Source organism: Pelobates fuscus, chromosome 1 (genome assembly GCF_036172605.1).
Source record: "Pelobates fuscus isolate aPelFus1 chromosome 1, aPelFus1.pri, whole genome shotgun sequence".
In the NCBI taxonomy this organism is placed as follows: Eukaryota; Metazoa; Chordata; class Amphibia; order Anura; family Pelobatidae; genus Pelobates; species Pelobates fuscus.
This window is the reverse complement of record NC_086317.1, coordinates 104,375,299-104,402,195: the sequence shown is the minus strand read 5'-3', so window position 1 is coordinate 104,402,195 and position 26,897 is coordinate 104,375,299.

Here is a 26,897-nt window from a genome sequence, read left to right as displayed (position 1 = left end):
CGCTCAGTTAGTGAGTCAGAGCACAGGCTCAGAGATTCTCAGCCTGTGCTCTGACAACATTGAAAGTCAGAGCCGTGAAGGAGCGGGTATGGCAAAGAGCTACTGATTAGCATAACATCAATATCCGTTATAAAACCAGAAAAAGGTGGGCATGGATGGTGAACTGATTTGGTGGCGCAATGGGCCACTTGACTGGTTTTGCCCCCCAGGCCTAAGGCTGCCAGCCCTCCCCTGCCTGCACTTACTGTAGTATGTCAGGATTTTGACAATCTGTGTGCTTGTCTGCCCAGTCTGTCAGTGAAGATCACTAGAACAATGTAGACCTTTGCCAAGTCTATACTTTTGCCGTACAAGTGAAAATCACAACTTCCAAGCAGCAGTGTAGGTGAGTGGAAGGCGTGGTAACGTAACATTGCCTGCAAAATGTATCGTGAGTAAGCCAGGATGAGGTGCAATGCAGAGCTTCTACTATAGTTTTGCTCATGCTAGATGATGCTGCAAGTAGGTATTAGAGTGGGTAGCATGATTGGAGAGACTCAAAGGACTGGAGAGGCAAACAAGACAATGAGGTAGGTCAGGAGGTACTCACAAAGGGAATGGGGGAGTAGGAAGATGCAACAGGGCGTGAGCTGGGGCAGAAGAAACAAGGAATAAAGGGGTCTGGCAAAACACACAACAGGTAAGGGGGATCAAGAGATAACTACAAGAGAGGATATGAGGAGAGTGTCAGGATGTTAACGCTGTGTTTCATTCCATTGTTAATCTCCATAATGATCCTCCACTCCGCATTGATGCAGCACGCCGTTCCAGCATCACTTTTAATGCAGAATTCTGCTCTATTGCGTTCTTTTATTCTAATATTCCCTGGTGTCATTTTCAGGGGACGTCTTGAGCTGTATCATTTCAGCAACAGCCACTACGTACATTCTTACAAAGCAAAATGACACTGGCCAATAGCGTTCTATTCTACCCTGTATACATACATTTAGCCTGTACCCTCTCTTGGTTCTTATTACCCAAGAGAGCGTTACCTAGCATTGACTTTTTCTTGGAAAGGTTCCTGCTTTGTTATGACCGGTCGTTGCCTCGTTTTCTCTGGAACTATTCTGGTATTTCTTTGCTCCTTGACATAGACTTTCCTTGACATATTGTCAGGGACCAGGAACCAGACAGAGACGGAACTAGATGCAAACACACCTTTATTAATAAATAACAAATAAATAACAAAAGCAAAGTCCAGGAATCAAGCAGGGGTCAGTCACCAGAGCGGGTAGTCAGACAAGCTAGGATCAGGAGCACGGAGAGCAGCGGAGTCAGGAACAAGGCCGGAGTCAGGAACCAGGAACAAACAGGAAACACAGGAACAAGGAGACTTCTGGGAAACAGGAAACCACGCAAGGGCAAGGAGGTTCTGGGATTTGCTGCTTAAATAGGCAGAACTGATTAGCAGCAGGGTTGATTACTACTCTCAGGTGAGTAACTGTGGTAACAAGCAGAAGGAGCTCGTAGTAATTGCAGCTGAAAACTCATTCACTGAAACAGAAAGGGTTGCTGTTTAAAACAGCAAAGAAACCCTGACAGTACCTCCCCCTCAACGACTCCCCCCATCTCTGTTGGTGCTTCCTGGCTTCATGGGGAAGCGGGCGTGATAGGAACGAAGGAGGGATGGTGCATGGACATCAGAGGCTGGAACCCAGGAGCGTTCCTCTGGACCGTATCCTTTCCAGTGCATCAAGTATTGGATCTGTCCTCTGAAGACCGTGAGTCAATGATGCTGCGTATTTCATATTCCTCATGATTGTCAACCAGAACAGGACGTGGACGTGGCACTGAGGTGGTGTAGCGATTACAAACCAACGGTTTCAAGAGGGAAACGTAAAACATTTGAGATGCGCATGTTAGCAGGAAGGTCAAGTGCGTAAGCTACAGGGTTAACCCTTCTAAGTATATGAAAAGGCCCAACGTATCGGGGTGCCAGTTTTTGTGAGGGAACACGGAGGCGTAGGTTGCGGGAAGACAGCCAGACCCTCTCTCCGACCTGATAGGTAGGTGCAGGAAGGCGTCTGCGGTCGGCCTGGAGTTTGTAGTTCTGCATTGCGCGTTGCAAAGAATTCTGAACCTGCACCCAAGTGGAACGGAGTTCCCTGAGATGTTCCTCCAATGCCGGTATCCCCTGTGGCAAGAACGTATCAGGCAACATGGATGGTTGAAACCCATAGTTTGCCAGGAATGGGGATAGCCGGGAAGAGGCATTAATCGCACTATTGTGGGCATACTCCGCCCAGGGTAGCAGATCAGACCAGTTGTTCTGGTGGTCAGAAATGTAGCAACGCAGAAACTGTTCCAGTGTTTGGTTAGCTCGTTCCGCTGCACCATTGGATTGCGGGTGGTAGGCCGAGGAGAAGGAAAGCTGAATTCCCATTTGTGTACAAAAGGCTCTCCAAAATCTGGACACGAACTGGCTACCCCTATCTGAGACTATCACTTTGGGTAACCCATGCAAACGAAAGACCTCCCGAGCAAAAATTGTTGCAAGTTCCTGGGAAGTTGTTAGTTTTTTCAAGGGAATGCAATGCGACATCTTCGAGAATCGGTCAACAACCATGAGAACGACTGTATTGCCACTGGAGACCGGAAGATCTACGATAAAATCCATGGACAAGTGGGTCCAGGGTCGTTCACCATTAGGTATGGTTTGCAGGAGACCCACTGGAGGGCGTCGTGGGGTTTTATTTTGAGCGCACACAGGACAGGCAGCTACAAAAGCGGGGACATCCGAACGGAGACTAGGCCACCAAAATTGCCGGGAGACAGACCAGATTAACTGTTTTTTGCCTGGATGTCCAGCTGCTTTGGGGTCGTGGTATGTACTCAATAGTTTCGTACAGAGGTTAATAGGTACAAAACAACGGCCATTAGGTTTCTCTGGAGGAGCATTAATTTGTGCAGCCAGAATCTCCTCGCCTAGGGGTGAGGTGAGGTTACTACTGATGGTTGCCAGTATATGGTCCGGAGGAATCACAGGAGTAGGGGTTATCTCCTCTCTAGATGGAGGGAAGAACTGTCGAGACAAGGCATAAGCCCGAATGTTTTTAGTACCGGGCAAGTAAGAAACCACATAATTGAATCTTGATAGGAAGAGAGCCCATCTATCTTGCCGGGGGGAAAGCCGCTTAGCTTCGGAAAGATATGTAAGATTCTTGTGGTCTGTGAGAATGAGGATTGGCACTGAAGTACCCTCAAGAAGGTGCCTCCATTCTTTGAGAGCTAAAATTATGGCTAGAAGTTCTCTATCACCAATCTGGTAATTGCATTCCGCTGGGTTCAATTTCCTCGAGAAATACCCGCACGGATGCCTGGAGCTCTCAGGGTTAGGACGTTGAGACAGGAGGGCGCCTACTCCTCTCTCAGACGCATTGACTTCAAGAATGAATGGTAAGGCAGGGTTAGGGTGTGCCAGTATAGGAGCAGCAGCAAAGGCGACTTTGAGAGACTCAAAGGCAGTAATGGCTTCTTGTGACCAATGCTGTGGATCAGCATCTCTCCTGGTCATGTCCGTGAGAGGTTTAACCAAGGAAGAAAAGTTGCGTATGAACTTCCGATAATAATTGGCGAAGCCCAGAAAACGTTGTATAGAGCGAAGACCCGTAGGTCGAGGCCATTTTAGTACAGCCGAAAGTTTCTCAGGATCCATAGAGAATCCAGCATCTGAGATAACATATCCCAAGAATGTGACCTGTTTGCAGTTAAATTCACAGTTCTCCAATTTGCAGAACAGATTATTTTCTCTAAGTCTCTGTAGAACACGAGAAACGTCTGCGTGATGGTTCTCGAGAGATGTGGAATGGATAAGAATATCATCAAGATAAACCACCACACATTGTTGCAGCATATCTCGCAGGACGTCATTTATAAATTCTTGGAAAACCGCCGGAGCATTGCAAAGACCAAAGGGCATTACTAGGTATTCGTAATGGCCGCTCCTGGTGTTAAATGTGGTTTTCCATTTGTGGTCCTCTTTTATCCGGACGAGATTATATGCCCCTCTCAGATCAAGTTTGGTGAAGACCGTTGCTCCCTTGAGGCGGTCAAATAACTCCGTGATTAATGGAATGGGGTAGGCATTCTTAATAGTAATGCGATTGAGACCCCTATAGTCGATACAGGGTCTCAACTCGCCATCTTTTTTTTTTTACAAAGAAAAAGCCGGCCCCGGCAGGAGAAGATGACTTCCGAATAAAACTCTTAGACAGTGCATCGGTAACATACTCCTCCATGACTCGATTCTCTGCTACAGACAGTGGGTAAATCCGGCCACGGGGAGGATTGGCACCAGGTTGGAGTTCGATACCACAGTCATACGGACGGTGTGGTGGCAGAACGCTGGCTTGACCTTTGTCAAATACATCTTGGAATTCTTGGTACTCAGCGGGTAAGGAAGAGGCAGAACATGTGCCCAAAACTTTGACCGGTTTCTGGAGACAGGAAAATGTGCATTGCTGGGACCATGATAATATCTCAGCTTTGCGCCAATCAATTGTGGGGTTATGCTTCTGTAACCAAGGGTATCCCAAAACAACCTGGTAATATGGAGAGGAAATGACCTGGAATTGGATCGTCTCATGATGTAGAGCCCCTACAGCCAGAGATATGGGCACGGTTTCTTGGGTCACGTGGGTTGGCTGTATTGGTCTGCCATCGATGGCTTCGAAGGCTAGTGGAAAGTTGCGAGACTGTAAGGTATAGAGTGCTTTGATGCAAATGCACAATCTATAAACAAGCCTGCGGCCCCAGAATCAAGAAATGCCCGGGTTTTAATGGATGAATCAGGCCAGGAGAGGATAATAGGCACCAAGGGTTTGCCCACACATATCTCTGGGTCTGCAGAAAGACCACCCAAGATCTGCCCCTGACAGTATCTTGGGTGCGGACCCTTTGCCGGACGAATCGGGCAAAACTTTAACATGTGACCGTGGTGTCCGCAGTATAGGCACAGACCCTCCCTCCTCCTAAAGGCTCTCTTCTCGACCGAGAGGCGTGAGAAGCCTAACCGCCTTGGCTGCACACAGACAGAGGACTCAGGACTAGGAGGCATGGGAGGTGAGGGAGGTTTGGGTGGGCAAGAAAAGCTCGGTGCCAAATCTACAAGAGGCCTCCGCAGGCGCTCCCTGGATGAGGATCTCTCTCGGAGTCTGATGTCAATAAGGGTGACAAATGATATCAGTTCCTCGAGATCTTTATGTAATTCTCTGGCTGCAATATAATTTTTAAACACATCGGAGAGACCCTGTGCAAAGGCAGCCACGAGAGTCTCGTTGTTCCAGCCACCTTCTGCTGCCATGGTAAGGAATTCACTGGCATACTCGACAATAGTTTTTGTGCCCTGAGCATTAGACATGAGTAGTTCGGCAGTAGGGGTGGAGCGAGCTGGAATATCAAAAACCCTTTTGAAGGACGCAACAAATTCAGGGTACTTGTAAATAATAGGCTTCTCTGCCTCCCAGAGAGGTTTTGCCCAAGCTAGGGCCTTTTCAGACAGCAAAGAAATCATGAAGTGAACTTTGTCACTGTCTGTAGGAAATGCCTGGGGCAGGATTTCAAGGTATTCTTTAACCTGATTTATAAATTCTCTGCACTGAGCTGGGTTGCCCCCAAAATACTGAGGGAGTGGGACAGACCCAGTCATTCCTCTAGCCGCTACAGGTTTGGAGGCTACAACCGGTGCTAGAACAGGAAGTGAGGCAGAGGCGGCCGCAATCGCAGGCTGGCCGGGTACTGGATCCAGATGGGCATACTGGTCCAAATGGTGGTTCTGCTGGTCCCACTGGGTAAGTAGGTTAGGTATAGGTGTCTTGCCTGTACCATCTGTATTCATGGCCCTTGCGTAATGTCAGGGACCAGGAACCAGACAGAGACGGAACTAGATGCAAACACACCTTTATTAATAAATAACAAATAAATAACAAAAGCAAAGTCCAGGAATCAAGCAGGGGTCAGTCACCAGAGCGGGTAGTCAGACAAGCCAGGATCAGGAGCACGGAGAGCAGCTGAGTCAGGAACAAGGCCGGAGTCAGGAACAAGGCCGGAGTCAGGAACCAGGAACAAACAGGAAACACAGGAACAAGGAGACTTCTGGGAAACAGGAAACCACGCAAGGGCAAGGAGGTTCTGGGATTTGCTGCTTAAATAGGCAGAACTGATTAGCAGCAGGGTTGATTACTACTCTCAGGTGAGTAACCATGGTAACAAGCAGAAGGAGCTCGTAGTAATTGCAGCTGAAAACTCATTCACTGAAACAGAAAGGGTTGCTGTTTAAAACAGCAAAGAAACCCTGACACATATGCATAGTCGCCTTTGCGGCATATGCAGTATTAAAAACCCCACCCCAAAACCCAAGGATAGTTGGACACCTTATGTTTGGGAAAATTATCACAGCTTTATTAATAAATAATTATATATATCAATTATTAAGGGTCATTATCAACATATTTTACATAATATCTCAGCCCACTCTTTTAACAATTCAACCCTGACAATGCCCCCCAAAAACAAACAATATTAACATATATTAACATAAATAACATCTAACTACTTAAACCATTGCCACCGAGGGCATGATTTACCATGTTCCACCATGTAGGGGTGATATCGATTCTTTTAAGCAAACAAATAAGTTTGAATGACTATCTGTTCCTGTCCAAATTTGAGATGATTAAATTGCGTATACGCAGAAGTAAATTCACACTGACACACGGAGTTCAGGTTAAAAGAACTTCGAGAAAATTTAATGGCATTTGGTTAAAAAGCGGGCTCGCAGACCCTTATAAAAGCAATATTACATCATCATAGAATATCAAGATAACAACAAATAAACATTATTAATTGGATTAGGTGTTAAGTAGTTAAGTCAATACCCTCCCATCAATATTATTAATTGGTCTAGGTGTTAAGTGGCTAGTTGGGCATCCTCCCATCATGGGATGTCGTCATCTTTGACACGGGAGTGGACATAAGATACAAGCGCCATTGTTGTTTAGCACGAGGCTCGCTCGATGGGAGGGGGGATCTGGCAGCCAGCCATTTTGAGTACTTGGCACCATTTAGCTTCAAGGTTAGTTTCTCAAGCTTTAGTGAATAGACATTTTATTAGTACAGTTCTCATGATCTAACTATGGCATACAATGTTTCATACTACAGGAACTTGACTGTTCCGGTGCTGCTCATAACCTTCTAGAAAAGCATTTCCTTCTAATATTCTAAATACTGTTAGGAAAAAGAATAATAGTCAATCAATAATAGGTAATTTAATAATTCTACAACAGTCCCCCCTATAAAATGTTAGTCACTAAAAGATAAACTATATATGTTAGTTCCAGAAGACATGTTAGCCCAAAGGCACAAAACCCTATGAAGTAACGGTTCCTAAAGTCTTTTTAGTTCTTCAGAGGGACATCATAAAATAGACAAGCTTACATTACCATATGGACCTGTGTTATCTGGAATATAGGCACAACAAGTCATGGTGACAGGTAGTATTTTACATACACCCCCCTTCTCAGCTAGAATCATGTCTAAGGCCATTCTGTTCTGGAAGGTCATCTGGGATGTGGCCTGCAACTGTTCGGCCAAGCCCTGGAGGGCATCTCTGGTGTAGTTGACAAAACGTTGTTGGTTGCAATAGATATAATAAATGCAAATCAAAATATTATTATTAGCAGTGACGGTTGGGAAAATGGACTCAAACTTTCCTTTAACTGCAAAATCATCTGGTACCCCCCTTGGCACACCTATGGCATCAATATATATGTATATATGTGTCAAACTTCCCTTTAGAGGGGTGCTCCTTTTTTTTTTCTGAAGCATGAATGTGGTGTGTCAAGAGTACCTTGTCATGTATTATGTGTATGGACATAATAACCTTGGCTAGGGCACATTTACTTATTCATCATAGTATTAAACCTGTCCCACGCTACATCAGTGTAGGTGGACTCGGATCATATAGTCAATATTAATATCACCACAAACTCAGGATGGGCAGATAATCCTGAAGAAGCTTGGCGTTTGAATCTCTTTAGCTTCACGAGGTCTCCTTTTGGGGTCCTCGGCTTTCCATCGATGGCAGGTGGTCAGGCATTATTATGGCCATCAAACACCTACTTGTTGATATCTTTTTGTCTTCTAACAAGTAATTTTTTCTTTAGAGTCAAAGGTTTGTCAAGATCAACAAATGTTACTTCCCATGTTGCAGAGAGAGTCTTGAATCTGGAACAGTGAATCCACTCTGCAACTTTCACAATGCACTATTGGGTATATGGTCTTGGTTGTCACATTGATGACCGACTAGGCCTCTGGCCATCCTGGCAAAATGTCTATTATATTTGAACCGGCAGCTCTTTGGCACCTGGATATAGTCACTTGGATTCTTGAAAGGGATAGTGAGAGTTAGCTAGATGCTTAGGATTCTCCTCCTCTTCTGCCTGAGCTGTCCTTGGCACAAATGATACAGGATCGGCAGTAACTGTTGATTAGAGGAGTAATTATAGGTGCTTCAGAGTATTTAGAGATCAAAGAGTTCATGAGGGTCTTGGATAGGTATAAAACTCCATGGGCCCACTGCCCAGTACATGTTTTTGGGTAAACAGAACTTGAGAGTGTTGGAGTACAGCCCGTCTTCAAGGGTTGCCCCTTTCTGTTTTCCAGCTTTGTATTTCTTCAGGGTCAGCAGCTGCTTGTCATTCTTTCAGGAGCTTGAGATCTGTGGATAGGATCTACATGGTGAGTATAGAAGTTTCTTCAGCGGACACCCTTCTGTCCACTTCCCTTGGTGCACTTGTGGCTTGGTTGGCAGCTTGGTCAGCTGAGTGGTGCTTCTTCTAAATTCAGTTTTCCGTGGGCCTTTACCTTCAGTATGGCCACTTCTTCCGCAGGAGTAGGGCATCCACCAACTTCTTAATAGCCGTGCTATGCTTAACTGGCGTGCCAGTCGCTGTGTGAAATCTTCTTGTCTTCCAGTTTGACATTTTGTATGCCACTGAGAAGGCTGTCAATTCGGAGTCTTGAGCAGATGTGGGTGAGGAAAGTGAAGATGTTTGACGTACCTGATCTTCTGTGGCAACAGCAAATCCAGTATGGTACCTTTCCTCTTCATCCGCAAACAGAGTGGAGTCAGGATCTGGCAAAGCTACTGCATGCCCTGTTGAGAGGTGTCTTGTTTCTTCTTTCATCTGTTCAAAGCAACCATGAGGAGCAGTAGAAGAGGTATCCTCACCTATTTCTGTGTGAGATTGGGGGTATTTGTCTTTCTATTTACAGTTCTCTTGCTGACCCCCCTCTGTAGAGAGCTGATATCGATTTTTAGTGTTTCATGTTTTTGTTCTAATGAGTCAGGTTCCTTTCATGAGAAAGGAAACCCTAACCCTCTACTAGGGTGGTCCTCTACCATCTAATGGCTAACACAAAATACAAAAACCCCACAGCATTTAAGATTGGGGTAGGGTGGGGACCAGGGATGGTGACCGTGGTCAGCTACATTTCGGTCATTACTGACGGGATGATGGGAGTGGTCACCTCCTGGACGCCATGACAGGGCGCTGGCTGGGAGAACTTCCCAGTAACACAATTATTATGATATACATACAATCTTAAACCTTTGTGATCAATTTCTTCCTCAACCCAACCTTCCTGCTGAATAGCTCTTGCTACTCTGTACCAGGCTTCTGCTGTACAAAGCAAATCATTATCTGTAAGCTTGCCTCTCTTCTCTGTCAGTAATCTGCGCCAGCTCTCTGGCTGTAATCTACCACATGAAGGTACAGCAATTCCACACACTTTAGCAATCTTTTCAACTTTCTTAACCATCTCTCCACCCTCTCTGTCTTCAACTAGATCACACGCTAACCAGCCCTTACTGGGCTTATCTAACCCCTGTCCCATTCCCCCTATAAAAGGCGTCCCAGATATAGAGGAAGAGAGAGAAACAGAGTGTCTACTATGCTCGACTGCTACGTAAGGGTGGGTCCCTACGTACGTATTCCCAAAACGTAGACTAGTCACTTATTCCGCCTACCCGAGGTAGCCACGGATTGGAGCGAGGTGAGAAGTGTGTGACCAATCACTTCTCTCACAAAGAGAAATAGGAGGGGAAAGTGTAAATAACACAGGAAGTAGAGTAAAAGTAAAAAGTGAAAGTAGAGATAGACACAGGAGTTTGAATGACTCCCAATTAATACAACATTTCAATTAAAAATACAGTGCATGCATCACAGTTCAAATAAATTCAACAGTAATCCCTTTCCTTTACTCATGTGGCCAAAGCCACCTCCCTCAACCTCGTAGTGTCCCCGCTCGGAGAACGACTTTCGTAAGTCTCACTACCAGCGGCCACAGGAAACAGCAACCATCTCCGACCCGTATCCTGTGTAGCCTCCCTTGTTACAGTGGTCCGGTACCCGTGACCACCACTTCCCTCACTCCCGTAGTGCCCCTACGGACCCACCCATAAGTCCCACTACCACGTGGTGCTGGAGACAGCAATGCCTGCTTGAATCCACCTGCCACAAAAATAAAAACTGGAACACTACCAGCATCAGCGCTCAAGGCTGAAGTGTCCTGTCCTCTGCAAGCAGAGAAAATAAGTGTCCAATGAGGCTAGCTAAGCTGTCAAAGCGACACTATGGGGAATCCCCAGGAAGCAGTGAGTCTACACCCCATCACAGATTCCCCCCTCCTCTTTTTCCTTACTGCCGCAGCTACCCAGCACCTAAAAGAGGTAAACAGGCAAAAGAAGACCCCCAGGAAAACTTCCACAGGTCCACCCCCCTTTTTCCTTACAGCCACAGCCACGTGGCTCCTAAAAGGGGTAAACAGGCAATAGAGGACCCCCAGGAAAACTTCCACAGGTCCACCCCCCTTTTTCCTTACAGCCACAGCCACGTGGCTCCTAAAAGGGGTAAACAGGCAATAGAGGACCCCCAGGAAAACTTCCACAGGTCCACCCCCCTTTTTCCTTACAGCCACAGCCACGTGGCTCCTAAAAGGGGTAAACAGGCATTCACTCTACCCGGGCACTAAGCTAAAAGCAAAATAAGGCAAACACACCCAGGCAACAGATAGTCAACATGCAGGTAAAATAGGTATTAACAAATAAGGTATAGGTTCTCTGGGCAAGATATTACCTGTCTTTGATGTCCTCTTGGCAGCCAATCACAGACACTGGGACAGGTAAATCAAAGGGAAAAGGAACATACCGGCCAGGCCAGGTGCTGCAGCAAACTCTACCGTGTATTCAGAGGTGATCAATCTCCTTCCTTCCCCCAGGATTCATCCACCCAGCATCTTCTTGGACGGCTGCCAGATAGGTCATAACCCAGAGCCCCACGTTGGGCGCCAAATTGATATAGATTCTTTTAAGCAAACAAATAAGTTTGAATGACTATCTGTTCCTGTCCAAATTTGAGATGATTAAATTGCGTATACGCAGAAGTAAATTCACACTTACACACGGAGTTCAGGTTAAAAGAACTTTGAGAAAATTTAATGGCATCTGGTTAAAAAGCGGTCTCGCAGACCCTTATAAAAGCAATATTACATCATCATAGAATATCAAGATAACAACAAATAAACATTATTAATTGGATTAGGTGTTAAGTAGTTAAGTCAATACCCTCCCATCAATATTATTAATTGGTCTAGGTGTTAAGTGGCTAGTTGGGCATCCTCCCATCATGGGATGTCGTCATCTTTGACACGGGAGTGGACATAAGATACAAGCGCCATTGTTGTTTAGCACGAGGCTCGCTCGATGGGAGGGGGAATCTGGCAGCCAGCCATTTTGAGTACTTGGCACCATTTAGCTTCAAGGTTAGTTTCTCAAGCTTTAGTGAATAGACATTTTATTAGTACAGTTCTCATGATCTAACTATGGCATACAATGTTTCATACTACAGGAACTTGACTGTTCCGGTGCTGCTCATAACCTTCTAGAAAAGCATTTCCTTCTAATATTCTAAATACTGTTAGGAAAAAGAATAATAGTCAATCAATAATAGGTAATTTAATAATTCTACAACAGGGGTATACACCAAGATACACCCTACACACACCAGGTTCGGAGCTACCGACGAGCTCGAACCAACCAAAATCTAACCAAATCTAACCATTCTTAGCGAACTAAACTTATGTTACATCTGGACAAACAACCTACACCACAACTTGTTTATCCATCCCCTGCCACAGCTCAGAGCTCGACACCTCAAGCTACCTGAGCGCCCCCACCAAAAACAATGCCTGCTGCAGACATTCCTGAAACCCCAACAACAAAAAGTCAACACCCACATCAGATCACTGCAGACCTTCCTGAAACCCCAACAACAAAAAGTCAAAACCCTCATCAGATAGGTGCACTCCCTTATGCCTGTAATACCCGGCAAGATGCTCCTCTAAGTCCCTATGCCGGATCACAACAAACCGTCTAATATAAGCTGCCATCAGCTTATTTCCCTTCCCCCTACACTTAGCCACTGCCCCTGGGTCCCTGGCATGCCGCCACCTTAACCGCAGCACCATCTCAGACCAAACGACAACCACTTCAGGGACCAACTGCCTAGCCTCTCCAAATCCCTTTTCATCCTGCTAATTAAGTCTCTCTGAGAGACTAAACCCAAATCATTCCCACCTGCATGAATTAAAATAACATTCAGCATCTGACCTTCACCAAGCAACCTGAACAGCTGATAGCAGACCCCTTGCCAACCAGCCCCCCTTAAGTTGCACCATCGAGAGCAGAAAGCCCAGCTGCATGCCGTGACGACGAACTGCAGCCCTTCGGTATGCCCAATACACTTAAGAGTGTCCCAGCAACCAAGCGGTCCAACCTAGGAGAGAAAAATATGTTAACAGGGAACAAAACAACAACCCCCTTCCACCCAACCAAAATTTTAACTAAATGGTTGGGCCTCACATAAGACCTGAATTTTACAGATTCCCATCTCCCGATCTTCCTGACCAAATCATCACCCAAACCCAGCTGAGAAGCCTCCGTTGCAGGCCCGATTCGGAAAGAGTGCGTACCGAACTGCGCTGGACTCAGCCCCAGGTGCCCCAATGCCAACCGAAATACACGGAGGAACTAATACTTTGATAACGAAGAACCATCCGCATGTAACAACAAGGAACCGGCGACCATGGCCCGAACCACCTTAAACCCCAACCAACAAGGCACCAGGCACGCCGCCAACCCAGGCAACGCAAATAACGTAACCGCCGAGCCTTTAGCAAAAAAGTCAGTCTTGGACCGACGTATATGAATCACCACCCGATTGTCCCAGAGTTCCACATCCGACCGTTGGAAACCCCCGGCACCCGAGCGGTTGCTGCTGACCAACTCACCAATTCTGAATGCTCTGAAAAAAGCCCAGCTAAACACCACCGAAAACAACAAAACCTCATAATCCAAGAAACAAACTCCTGAGAGGGTACCCACCAACCCCGGCAGAATTTCAAATGAAACCGGCCGACGCTGACTTCCCTCTTCGAAACCCCTTAATGCGGCGCTGAAAGCCCACCCGTGCAGGAGAGAAGCTCGACCGCCAGTCCAGCACCTTGCGGGGTGTGGATGCCCTCCTGCCCTTGTCCTGGCTCTGGTCCCTCGTCCTTGCTGCCTCCCGCTGGTTCCTCCCGCTCCTCCCCCGGCAACCCGACCGTGACCTGGGAGAGGACCCTGGGGACATGCTCCGCTCCCTTGACCTGCCAAGGGGAAGGGAGCCCCGCCTATCTGCAGCATGGGACCCGGCCATGTCCTAGGCAACTAACACAAGGGCATTTTCCACCCACCCGCTGCCCCAAGACTGCACCCGCCAGTATGGGCACCGACTCACTGACCCTGAGATCAGCCGCTGCTCCTCCATGACCAACCACACTCCCAGCTCCTCTCCCTCCTGCAGTGCTAGTGAAACTCCTGTTTGCCCAAGACATCCTGCATACACGGCCTGTCCCAACAGCTATATGCGCCAACCCGGATTCTCGGGCCGAACCGGCACCCGCATCCGTATCATCCGGTCCCTCCAAGCCTGGCCCGAAGTTCAGCAGCTATTTGTTGTACCCCTGAGCGCCCGTCCCGTTCGTTGGAACCGGCATTCACCTGCTCGCCACTTCCGTCATTTGCCTGTTCGCAGCCAGACTGTTCACCACTTCCAGCCGTCACCTGTTCGCGGCCCAAATGGCCTCTTGTTCCCGAATGCGGCCATTCGCGGCCTGAACATTCACATGCTCCCGAACATTTGCCAACTTCCCCAGGCTCCTGTTCACCACTGTCTGCTGCCAGGCAGAACACCCAGGCTTCCCGCAAGCCTCTACCGCCTCCGGCCCAGCTGTCAGCGATGGGCTCGCCCTCCGAAGCCCAGAGGATCCTTCACCAGGGCTCAGATGTTGCGGCGGATGTCCAGGCCTCGTCTCGGCCGTCGCAGTGGACTCCTCTGCTGCAATTACTCACTCTGTCTTCGAAGCCATGTCTGCTGACATCTTTCCGATCTCTTCCAATCCATTGATTCTCATAGAGAGCAGCATTTGATTCCGAGACTGAGTTTTACTTTTTGTTTTTGTTCAGCAGGAGGAAATGACCCTAGTGGCTGCCAGGAAGATAGCCGCTAGAGGTGGATTTAACCTTGCAATAGAAACATTGCAGTTTAAAAAAACAAAACTGCAATATTTTACATTTCAGGGTTACAATTACAGGATCACTGCACCCAAACCATTTAATTGAGATGAAGTGGTCTCGGTGACTATAGTGTTCTTTTCAACCCAGCCACCCTAAGGACTGGTAATATGGATATATCCTATATTAGGACCAATTAAATGGTCAATAGTTAAATGCTAGCAGACGATCATGAAAGCTGCAGCTATATCACAGCTGGAGAATAAACAATCCCTTCTGTCCTGAAGCTAAAATTTATTTAAAAGTAATATACTGATGTACCGAAATAACATTCCATCATTTCACTCGTACATCTGTTTGGTATGTGCCTGAAAATGTTTGCTCCTGATAAATTGGTAAAATTGCTCAATTCAATTTAGGTAAATATTTTGATTGCTATTTACATAGAATTTGCTTTGGAAGTTTGTATGCTTGTTATTGCACTAACTAATGAGCCCATGTGCAAAATGTAATTAACATAATTAAAAAATATGGGACACACCACATTTTCAGGTTAGATTTCCTGAAAAGGCAATCTGCTAGCTTTCAGCAATTAGTTTAAGATGGGTTTGCAATTTGAATATCATTGAAGTATGTAGTTATACAAGAATGTCACATTAACTTCCTAATTAACAGGTGGCATTAGAACCATTTTACATAAACAAGATATCGCAAGTAACCAACGAAGAGAACAAATGTAGATTCACTAATACCCTGCTGTGGGAGAGGTGATGTACCTGGACCTTAATACATGTTTGATTTGTTGTTGTAAGGTTAAGCACATTAATAAAAAGACATGTTTTGAATATTTCTACATGCAGATTGATTCTATTTAAAGAGAAACTAGATGTGTATTCCTAGCACCATGCATTTATTGCCTTGTGATGCCAAATTGTTAGTGCAAAGGTAGGTAAATAGTTTTCAAACACTCTTTATTTACTGTAAAAAGCAAAAGTTGAAGATGTGTTGAGACTGCACTAGAAGATATTAGGAAGCTGGGTGAGTGGAGATGACGGTGGAAAGGTAGTTATAAGATAATCAGGGAAGCTGGAAATGAGATGATGGAAACAAAAAAGTGTGTGTCCTTAAAGGATCACTAAAGTGCCAGGAAAACAAACTCGTTTTCCTGGCACTATAGTGTTAATAGGACCCCCCTCCCACCCTCTGGGTCCCACTCCCGCCAGGCTCAAGAGGGAGGAAGGGGTTAAATTATTACCTTTTATCCGGCGCTGTGTACTCTCCTGCCCCTTCTGACGTCATCCGCCGGATGCGCATGCACAGCAAGAGCCGCGCGCATTCATTCAGTCCATAGGAAAGCATTTCTCAATGCTTTCCTATGGACGTTGGCTTCTTCTCACTGTGAAAATCACAGTGAGAATCGCGGAAGCGCCTCTAGTGGCTGTCAATGAGACAGCCACTAGAGGCTGGATTAACCCTATTGTAAACATAGCAGTTTCTCTGAGCTGAAGTGCTCTGGGTGCCTATAGTGGTCCTTTATTGATTATAGTTCTGCAATGATTAATTGTTGTCTGGATACAGTGTCACAATCCTGCCACATATGATTATAGATCTCAGACATACTCAGCCTTAGTGCTTAGAAGTAAATTTTGACATCGCCCATTCATTTTGCATTGGATGTCATAGAAGAGAGCATCTTCTCTTCAAGGGTTCTTATTGGATGGCATGGCATCAGCGGGCACAGCCTGATGGTCGTTAGCAAAATATGCAGTTTGCAGGAGCTAATCAAGGCCCACATCCAGGGAGTGAAAACAACCACAACCTCTATAGTTTAACAAGACGGGCCTATTCCCTATATAATAATGTGACTGCTGAATACATACACACAGTCTGCTGAATACAAACACACACACACACACACAAGACTTCTGAATATAGAGACTGATGAATAGACATACAGACAGTCTGCTGAGTACACACACAGACAGTCTGCTGAGTACACACACAGAGACTGCTGAATACATACACCCACTGCTGAATACACACACAGACTGCTGAATACATGCACACACACAGACTGCTGAATACACGCACACACACAGACTGCTGAATACACACACATACTGCATTGAGGGGTGTAGTGTATGTGTTTGTGTGAGGTGCTGTGTGTGAGGGGTTCTGTGTGTGATGGTTGCTGTGTGTGTGTGAGGGCTGCTGTGTGTGTGAGGGGTGTGTGTGGGGGGGCTGTGTGTGTGAGGGGTGCTGTGTGTGTGTGTGTGAGGGGTGCTGTGTGTGTGTGTGTGTGTGTGTGTGTGTGAGGGGTGCTGTGTGTATGTGTGAGGGGTGCTGTGTGTGTGTGTGTGTGTGTGTGAGGGGTGGTGTGTGTGAGGGGGGTAGGGGTACTGCTGGGTGGTAGGGATGCTGTGTGTGTGGGGGTAGGGGTGCTGTGTGGGGGGGTAGGGGTACTGCTGGGGGGTAGGGTGCTGTGTGTGTGGGGGTAGGGGTGCTGTGTGGGGGGTAGCGGTACTGCTGGGGGGTAGGGGTGCTGTGTGTGTGGGGTAGGGGTACTGTGTGTGGGGGGTAGGGGTACTGCTGGGGGGTAGGGGTGCTGTGTGTTGGAGGGGGTAGGGGTACTGCTGGGGGGTAGGGGTGCTGTGTGTGGGGGGGGTAAGGGGTACTGCTGGGGGGTAGGGGTGCTCTGTGTGGGGGAGGTAGGGGTGCTGTGTGTGGGGGGAAGTGGTACGGCTGGGGGGTAGGGGTGCTGTGTGTGGGGGGGTAGGGGTACTGTGTGTGGGGGGTAGGGGTACTGCTGGGGGGTAGGGGTGCTGTGTGTGGGAGGGGGTAGGGGTACTGCTGGGAGGTAGGGGTGCTGTGTGTGGGGGGGAAGGGGTACTGCTGGGGGGTAGGGGTGCTGTGTGTGGGGGGGTAGGGGTACTACTGGGGGGTAGGGGTGCTGTGTGTGGGGGGGTAGGGGTACTGCTGGGGGGTAGGGGTGCTGTGTGTGTGGGGATGGGGTGTGGGGGGGGTAAACGTTTAGAAAAAGTATATTAAATTATCTCCCCCCTTCTTACCTTTAATGAAGGAGGGGGGGACACAGCCATCCCTGGTGGTCCGGTGGTGGTAAGTACTGCTTCCGGGTCGGGAGGCAGGGGGAGGAATCTATGAAGCAGCTCCCCTGTCCTCCCGTGCGATGCTGTGTGGAGCGTTGCCATGGTAACGCATGGCAAGGCTCCACACAGATTGCTCGCGGGAGGACAGGGGAGCTGCTTCAAAGATCCCTCCCCTGCCTCCCGACCCGGAAGCAGAGTAGGCGCCTGCCGTTTCGGGCAGGCAGGTACCTACTCTGCAGTGATGGCAAACCTATGGCGTGCCACCTGTGGCACGCGTGCCATAGGTTCGCCATCACTGCACTAGGAGATCCCAGTGGTCTTGAATTTTTAGATATAGAAAGTGTCAAGCTCCACTGGAGAGGTGGTGACAAGCATGAGGTGGTGACCTACTTAGTAAAACAGAAATTAGGTGGATTTTTAATATGGATACTCTTACACCACAAGGTTTAAAATGCAGATTTAGTTTTTAACTAAATTATTTTTAAAATAGATTTGTATTTGTTTATTAGTATGTTTTTGGGAGACAGATTTATTTTCTCCTTATGATTAGCTAAGATGTTCTCCTGTCTACTCTGTTTGTTCCCTTCTATTTAATGCATTTTTACATATTCAAGTATTCTTTTATACACACACATCATTTTAATTAAGCTCCATTTATACCCATGTATTAAAAACACAATTTTAATGTAACTATAGTAATGTATTGCTTTGTTATAAGGCTTTGATCGATATGCATGTAGTATGGGTGTTTATTTTAATGAGACTTTTTCTGAATTTCCCTATATATGCATTGTGGCGCCATTTTATTTTTGGGCATTTCCGTTACATGGACTGATGGAACATTTCCGGGACATTCACATCATGATGCTAGTATACCAAGGATGCAATCGTGAAGTATGTCCTGACAGTAAGGGGAAGGAGCTTGACATCGGCAGGAAAAAACACGCCAATGCCGGGTGTATTTAAAGATGGAGAAGCCCAGAATGGAAAGACACTTTTGAAAAACGAAACAGCAGAAACACGTCAAGTGTATTTTGGGGAACTCTTTATTTGTATTTTTTTTTAATTTGCTGTGCACTTAATAAAATATTTAAATCTCTATATCCTGCATCCTGGATTTTATCATAGTGAACAAGAAAGCTGCAATAATCTATCCAGATATCACCTTTACCTTTCCATTCAAAGTTTTTAGTCTGAGCCAGGTTATTTAAGTGGCTCAGAAGCATGTGAGTGAGACCAATCATCCACTGTTTCCAACTTATGTAAAGGAGCACTATAGGGTCAGGAACACAAACATGTATTCCTGACACTATGGGGTTAAAACCACCATCTAGCCCCCCTGTCACCCTCATGCCTCCCTAAATATAGTAAAATCTTACTTGTATTCAAGCCTGAAGCTGCAGGCTTTGTCCCGGTTTCCTTTTGACCTGCCCACTGCCTGCTAACATCAACAGAAATGGTAGCCTGATCCAATCACAGTGCTTCCCCATAGGATTGGCTGAGACTGACAAAGAGGCAGATCAGGGGCAGAGCCAGCACAATTCAAACACAGCCCTGGCCAATCAGTATCTCCACATGGAGAGGGTGGAGACACAATGTTTGGATGCATTTTAGGCAGCCATGACCCAGGAAGGAGCTCTAACAGCCATCTAAGGAGTGGCCATTGAAGTTATCACAAGGCTGTAATGTAAACACTGCATTTTCTCTGAAAAGACAGTGTTTACAGCAAAAAGCTTGAAGGTAATGATTCTACTCACCAGAACAAATTCAATAAGCTGTAGTTGTTCTGGTGACTATAGTGTCACTTTAAACTTCATATATTTTTTCTCTGTTTTCCTTTGTATTACAGGATTACCCTTTGCATTGTATGTGGTAATATTTCATTTATTTTAGTGTGGTGGAGTGACCCACATAGGTGATAGCAGCACAATTTTACATTGTGTTTTTACCAAATCCTTATTCACTGTTGTTTTTAATATTTATTTTCTATCTACAATGGATGTTATTTAATTGCATTTGTCCAATGTTAAATGAATGAAGAATTTTATTGTTTGGGTAACCTAAAATTTTATGTGGAATTTACTACAGTTTTTGAAGATTTCTGTTTTGTTTTTTTTAATTCAAAGATGAAAGAGGATGTTTAGAATTTTTGACTGAAGTAGCGATAGAGTAGACCAGGGGTAGACAACCTTTGGCACTACAGATGTTTTGGACTGCCGAAGATTTCCTACTGTGGACTAGACTGACTTCTGGTTGGTGGGAGAAAATGATGCCTCTGTATTATTTATGTTACATTTGATATGTTTGTTTGAGTGTATTTATGCTGCTATTAGAATTTTTAAAAAAATAAGCATAATACTTGCTCCCATGTCTTTTACAAAAAAATTAAAAAAAATCTTGACTTTCTGTCAGGACTTCAAAAATCTTTCATTGATAGGTATTATTTCCTTTTTACTACCAGATTGTCATGCAAATTAAAATAATTGTTATGCGGATAGGTAACTTTAATTACAATCTCAGCTTTCATGCAGTTTTGCTAGGAGCATTGAATGTGGTTTCGTTCCATATTCCACTCTGTCTTGACATGTGTGCCAGATAGGAAACATTAAAGAAACATAACAAGTCCGCTACACAAAGCAAGAAGCTACATGGGTAACTTCCCTAAGGATGACTTTTGGAGGTGAGGGATGCATTAGTTTAATTGGATATTCTGAGAAGGCATTATTTAAAGCTACAAGCAAATATTTATGTATACATAATTTCCCTTTTAATATACTGCACTTGATTTTCATTATTGTAATATAGTCTAGTAGTCTTGTAATACTAAATAATAAACTAAACTGCACTAGATTGTTTTCTGATTAAAAAGACCAAATCATAAATCATATGTAATACCAGCAGGGCCAAAAGGCAAGTAGCATACAAGGAATATTAGAGATGGTCCGGAGGTCCGATTAGCGAACCATGCCAGTAAAATCTGCAGGCCAATGGTAGACGGTAATTGGTAACGTAAGATAGTGTAAGAACTTTAATGTTAATCATAATATGTTAGTAGGAATGCAAGAAACAGTGAGAGTCTGCAAGGGTAGGTAACCCAAGCATGAGATACCACCCCTACAGTGTTGCCATAGTGTCTTAAAATACCAAGAATGACATATATTTACAAAATGAGAAACACAAAGCAATGGACAGATCAGACGGGTTGTCAATTAAAAAAAAAAAACAATTAATGAGCAAGTGGCCAGGCCAAGGAAAGAATCTGCCAATCACAAGACTACAGGGAGTGCAGAATTATTAGGCAAATGAGTATTTTGACCACATCATCCTCTTTATGCATGTTGTCTTACTCCAAGCTGTATAGGCTCGAAAGCCTACTACCAATTAAGCATATTAGGTGATGTGCATCTCTGTAATGAGAAGGGGTGTGGTCTAATGACATCAACACCCTATATCAGGTGTGCATAATTATTAGGCAACTTCCTTTCCTTAGGCAAAATGGGTCAAAAGAAGGACTTGACAGGCTCAGAAAAGTCAAAAATAGTGAGATATCCAACAGAGGGATGCAGCACTCTTAAAATTGCAAAGCTTCTGAAGCGTGATCATCGAACAATCAAGCGTTTCATTCAAAATAGTCAACAGGGTCACAAGAAGCGTGTGGAGAAACCAAGGCGCAAAATAACTGCCCATGAACTGAGAAAAGTCAAGCGTACAGCTGCCAAGATGCCTCTTGCCACCAGTTTGGCCATATTTCAGAGCTGCAACATCACTGGAGTGCCCAAAAGCACAAGGTGAGCAATACTCAAAGACATGGCCAAGGTAAGAAAGGCTGAAAGACGACCACCACTGAACAAGACACACAAGCTGAAACGTCAAGACTGGGCCAAGAAATATCTCAAGACTGATTTTTCTAAGGTTTTATGGACTGATGAAATGAGAGTGAGTCTTGATGGGCCAGATGGATGGATTGGTAAAGGGCAGAGAGCTCCAGTCCGACTCAGACGCCAGCAAGGTGGAAGTGGAGTACTGGTTTGGGCTGGTATCATCAAAGATGAGCTTGTGGGGCCTTTTCGGGTTGAGGATGGAGTCAAGCTCAACTCCCAGTCCTACTGCCAGTTTCTGGAAGACACCTTCTTCAAGCAATGTTACAGGAAGAAGTCTGCATCCTTCAAGAAAACATGATTTTCATGCAGGACAATGCTCCATCACACGCGTCCAAGTACTCCACATCGTGGCTGGCAAGAAAGGGTATAAAAGAAGAAAATCTAATGACATGGCCTCCTTGTTCACCTGATCTGAACCCCATTGAGAACCTGTGGTCCATCATCAAATGTGAGATTTACAAGGAGGGAAAACAGTACACCTCTCTGAACAGTGTCTGGGAGGCTGTGGTTGCTGCTGCACGCAATGTTGATGGTGAACAGATCAAAACACTGACAGAATCCATGGATGGCAGGCTTTTGAGTGTCCTTGCAAAGAAAGGTGGCTATATTGGTCACTGATTTGTTTTTGTTATGTTTTTGAATGTCAGAAATGTATATTTGTGAATGTTGAGATGTTATATTGGTTTCACTGGTAAAAATAAATACCATATATACTCGAGTATAAGCCGACCCGAATATAAGCCGAGGCCCCTAATTTTACCCCAAAAAACTGGGAAAACTTATTGACTCGAGTATAAGACTAGGGTGGGAAATGCAGCAGCTACTGGTACATTTCTAAATAAAATTAGATCCTAAAAAAATTATATTAATTGAATATTTATTTACAGTGTGTGTATATAATGAATGCAGAGTGTGCGTATGAGTGCAGTGCAGTGTATGAGTGCAGTGCGTGTATGAGTGCAGTGTGTGTGTGTATGAGTGCAGTGTGTGTGCGTATATATTCATTGAATATTTATTTCCAGTGTGTGTATATAATGAATGCAGTGTGTGTGTGTGTGTGTGTAGGAGTGCAGTGTGTGTGTGTATGAGTGCAGTGTGTATGAGTGCAGTGTGTATGAGTGCAGTGTGTATGAGTGCAGTGTGTGTATGAATGCAGTGTGTATGAATGCAGTGTGTGTGAGTGCAGTGTGTGTGTGTATGAATGAAGTGTGAGTGTGTGATGCAGTGTGTGTGATGCAGTGTGTGTATGAATGCAGTGTGTGTGAGTGCAGTGTGTGTGTGTATGAATGAATATTGGTCACTGATTTGTTTTTGTTATGTTTTTGAATGTCAGAAATGTATATTTGTGAATGTTGAGATGTTATATTGGTTTCACTGGTAAAAATAAATACCATATATACTCGAGTATAAGCCGTATGAATGCAGTGTGTATGAATGCAGTGTGTGTGAGTGCAGTGTGTGTGTGTATGAATGAAGTGTGAGTGTGTGATGCAGTGTGTGTGATGCAGTGTGTGTATGAATGCAGTGTGTGTGAGTGCAGTGTGTGTGTGTATGAATGAAGTGTGAGTGTGTGATTCAGTGTGTGTGATGCAGTGTGTGTATGAATGCAGTGTGTGTATGAGTGCAGTGTGTGTATGAGTGCAGTGTGTGTGAGTGCAGTGTGTGTATATGAATGAAGTGTGAGTGTGTGTGATGCAGTGTGTGTTTGTGTATGTGTTGGTGGGGGTGGGCATTTAATATATTATTAATTATTATTATTATTTTTTTTATATTATTATTATTTTTTTGCATTATTATTTATTATTTAATTATTAATAAAAAAAATTTTATTCTATTTTTTTTGTCCCCCCTCCCTGCTTGATACATAGCAGGGAGGGGGGCTCCTTCCCTGGTGGTCCAGTGTCATTGGTAGTTCAGTGGGGGGAAGAGGGGGGCTGGCAGAGCTGTACTTACCTTTCCTGCAGCTCCTGTCAGCTCTCTCCTCCTCCGCGCGGTCTGTGCAGCTCCCTCTGTCAGCTCCCAGTGTAAGTCTCGCGAGAGCCGCGGCTCTCGCGAGACTTACACTGGGAGCTGACCGAGGTGCTGAACGGACGGCGCGGAGGAGGAGAGAGCTGACAGGAGCTGCAGGAAAGGTAAGTACAGCTCTGCCAGCCCCCCTCTCCCCCCAGTCTGTATTATGGCAATGCAAATTGCCATAATACAGACTCTGACTCGAGTATAAGCCGAGTTGGGGTTTTTTAGCACAAAAAATGTGCTAAAAAACTCGGCTTATACTCAAGTATATACGGTAATTGAAATGGGTATATATTTGTTTTTTGTTAAGTTGCCTAATAATTATGCACAGTAATAGTCACCTGCACACACAGATATGCCCCTAAAATAGCTATAACTAAAAACAAACTAAAAACTACTTCGAAAAATATTCAGCTTTGATATTAATGAGTTTTTTGGGTTCATTGAGAACATGGTTGTTGTTCAATAATAAAATTAATCCTCAAAAATACAACTTGCCTAATAATTCTGCACTCCCTGTATATAGTCATAACAAACATAAATCAAATCCAGAGACAGAGGTGAAAATCTCCAAGAACCACAGAAGAAGTCCAGAAAAGTATGGTAATACAACAGAATGCCCAACACAGAGTTGGGCTTTTGTTGCAAAAAAAATATATAACTAGAAAATAAGTAGAAAAGCTAAAATTTCTGGGGAAATTGCGTGAAGTGTTCTTGCCTCCACCAGTAGTCTACAACTGGAGTGGGCGGAGTAACTGTTATTATTTATTTATATAGCGCATTTAACCCTTTAAGACCGGAGGGCGTACTATTACGCCCTATTTTAATAGTACGCCCTCCGTTTTTTTTTTTTACTTACCCGGTCGCTGGCAATCCCACGCCGGCGATCCAACGCCAGCGATTGCGGTTGGGGGGACGTCCTTGCGAGGACCTCACAATCACATGGCCGAGTTAGCTGGCTCAGGCATTGCCAGCAGGGGGAACTGTAATGACAGTTATTCCCCATGCTGGCTGGAAATCAAATAAAAAAAGTTAATAGGTGTAAAAAAAAATATATGTATATACTTAAATCATATGAACAGTAAAATGTATTACAACGATGATCACCAGTAAAAGTGACGTTTTTGGCATTTTTCACGCACAAACAGCACTTACACGGACGATATTATTGCTGCCATACTTTTTACTGTTTTGAAACACTAATATTTGTGTTCAGCGAAGTCTCCCGAGTACAACAGTACCCCTCATGTGCAAGTTTTATGGTGTTTTGAAAAGTTACAGAGTCAAATATAAGGCTTGTGTTTCATTATTTTCACATTAAAATTCGCCAGATGGTTTACGTTGCCTTTGAGACCATATGGTAGCCCAAGAATGAAAATTACTCCTATGATGGCATACCATTTGCAATAGTAGACAACCCAAGGTATTGCAAATGGGGTATGTCCAGTCTTTTTTAGTAGCTACTTAGTCACAAACACTGGCCAAAATTGGCGTTTTTTGCATTTTTCACACACAAACAAATACTAACGCTAACTTTGGCCAGTGTTTGTGACCAAATGGCTACTAAAAAAGACTGGACATGCCCCATTTGCAATACCTTGGGTTGTCTACTATTGCAAATGGTATGCCATTATGGGTGTACATTTTATTCCTGGGCTACTATACAGTCCCAAAGGCAACGTAACCAATCTGGCGAATTTCAATTTCAAATGTAACGTGCTATATTTGACCCTGTAACTTCCCAAAACACGATAAAACCTGTACATAAGGGGTACTGTTTTACACGTGAGACTTTGCTGAATACAAATATGTGTATTTTATTGCAGTAAAAGCAAACAGTATTATGACATTGACAGTTAAAATGTCATGTAGAACTAAAAAAAATAAAATTTCTTATTTTCTCCCATTTTTTTCATATTAAATTATGTTTCATAGCTAAATATTTGATACTAAATGAAATAAAATTAATAAAATGATATATAATAAGGGTGGGTGCATTTAATATGAAAGAGGTGAATTACGGTTGGACAGACATATAGCGCAACGTTTTGTTTTGTTCACAACGTGTACATTTGGCTCAGTCCTTAAGGGGTTAATTGCAACGTTGTTGCCCAAAGTGCTTCACAGTTACATTAAAACATACATTTATATAAAGCTGGAGAAGGCACCATAGCAACCAAATGTGCATCACTTGCAAGACTTTTCGCCCAGAATTGCATTTTATATATTTTTCAAACAGTGAATTCCCCTTTACTAAGCAGATTTTCAATTTCACACTAACATTGTTGTTTGTATATTAAGGCGCCATTTTGTCTGTGATTTTTTTTTTTTTTTTTTTACTTTCGTGTTTAGCAACCGCATTAATAGCGATACGTCACAAGACATTAGACATCACAAGATTTGACAGGTTTAATATCCGTTTATGTAACGTCATATGCCAAAGTTCCGTAGGCAGATAGATGCATATTTTCATACTTTTAACCAATATGTTGTGTAATTAGTAGAATATGTATAGATCTTAGTGGCAGACAGTAGATATAGCCTCGAAAATGGTCAACGTGTACAATGAAGCAGCTTCCTTACTCGGTTGATAGCACTTATGCCAATTATTCTATTACTCAGCTCTCCTATTGGCTGCACGCTGTCCTTACAGATTATACGACAACAAGGACAGGAATGTGAAGTGCACCACCAACACAAGACCTAAGCCTAACCACATTAAAGCGGGTATACACCTGCCTCCTTACGACAATAGCGACCCTCTCAATAGCATGCCACACTGTCATACATACTATAGACAGTCGGAAGAGCCCACATCTCACACAACGCTGTGCCTCTCCACTGTCAAAACGTTATTACTTAATTACTCATACTTTATTTCATTATAAAACTAAAAATGTGCCGCCTCCTCACATGCCATGCCAAACTCGACTTGTCCATACTAATTACGCTACTTGCAACCCCTAATGTGACTGGACAGGTTAAATGTTACCCACACTGTTAATTCAGCCTTTTACTGCAAACTTGCAATTGTGCCGCCTACTGATCTGCTGTACCAGACTGATAAAATATGTGATAGATACTCTGCTGGCAACAGCTATTAAGGCTGAACAAGCGTACTGTTACCCTGAGCACAATAAAAAGAAATAACCCCAGGCAGAAACAAACCCCACTGCAGAGCACACTCACACCTGCTGCTAGGGGACGAGTAAAATAATTTTAATGGCTCACCCATCACTCTCACCC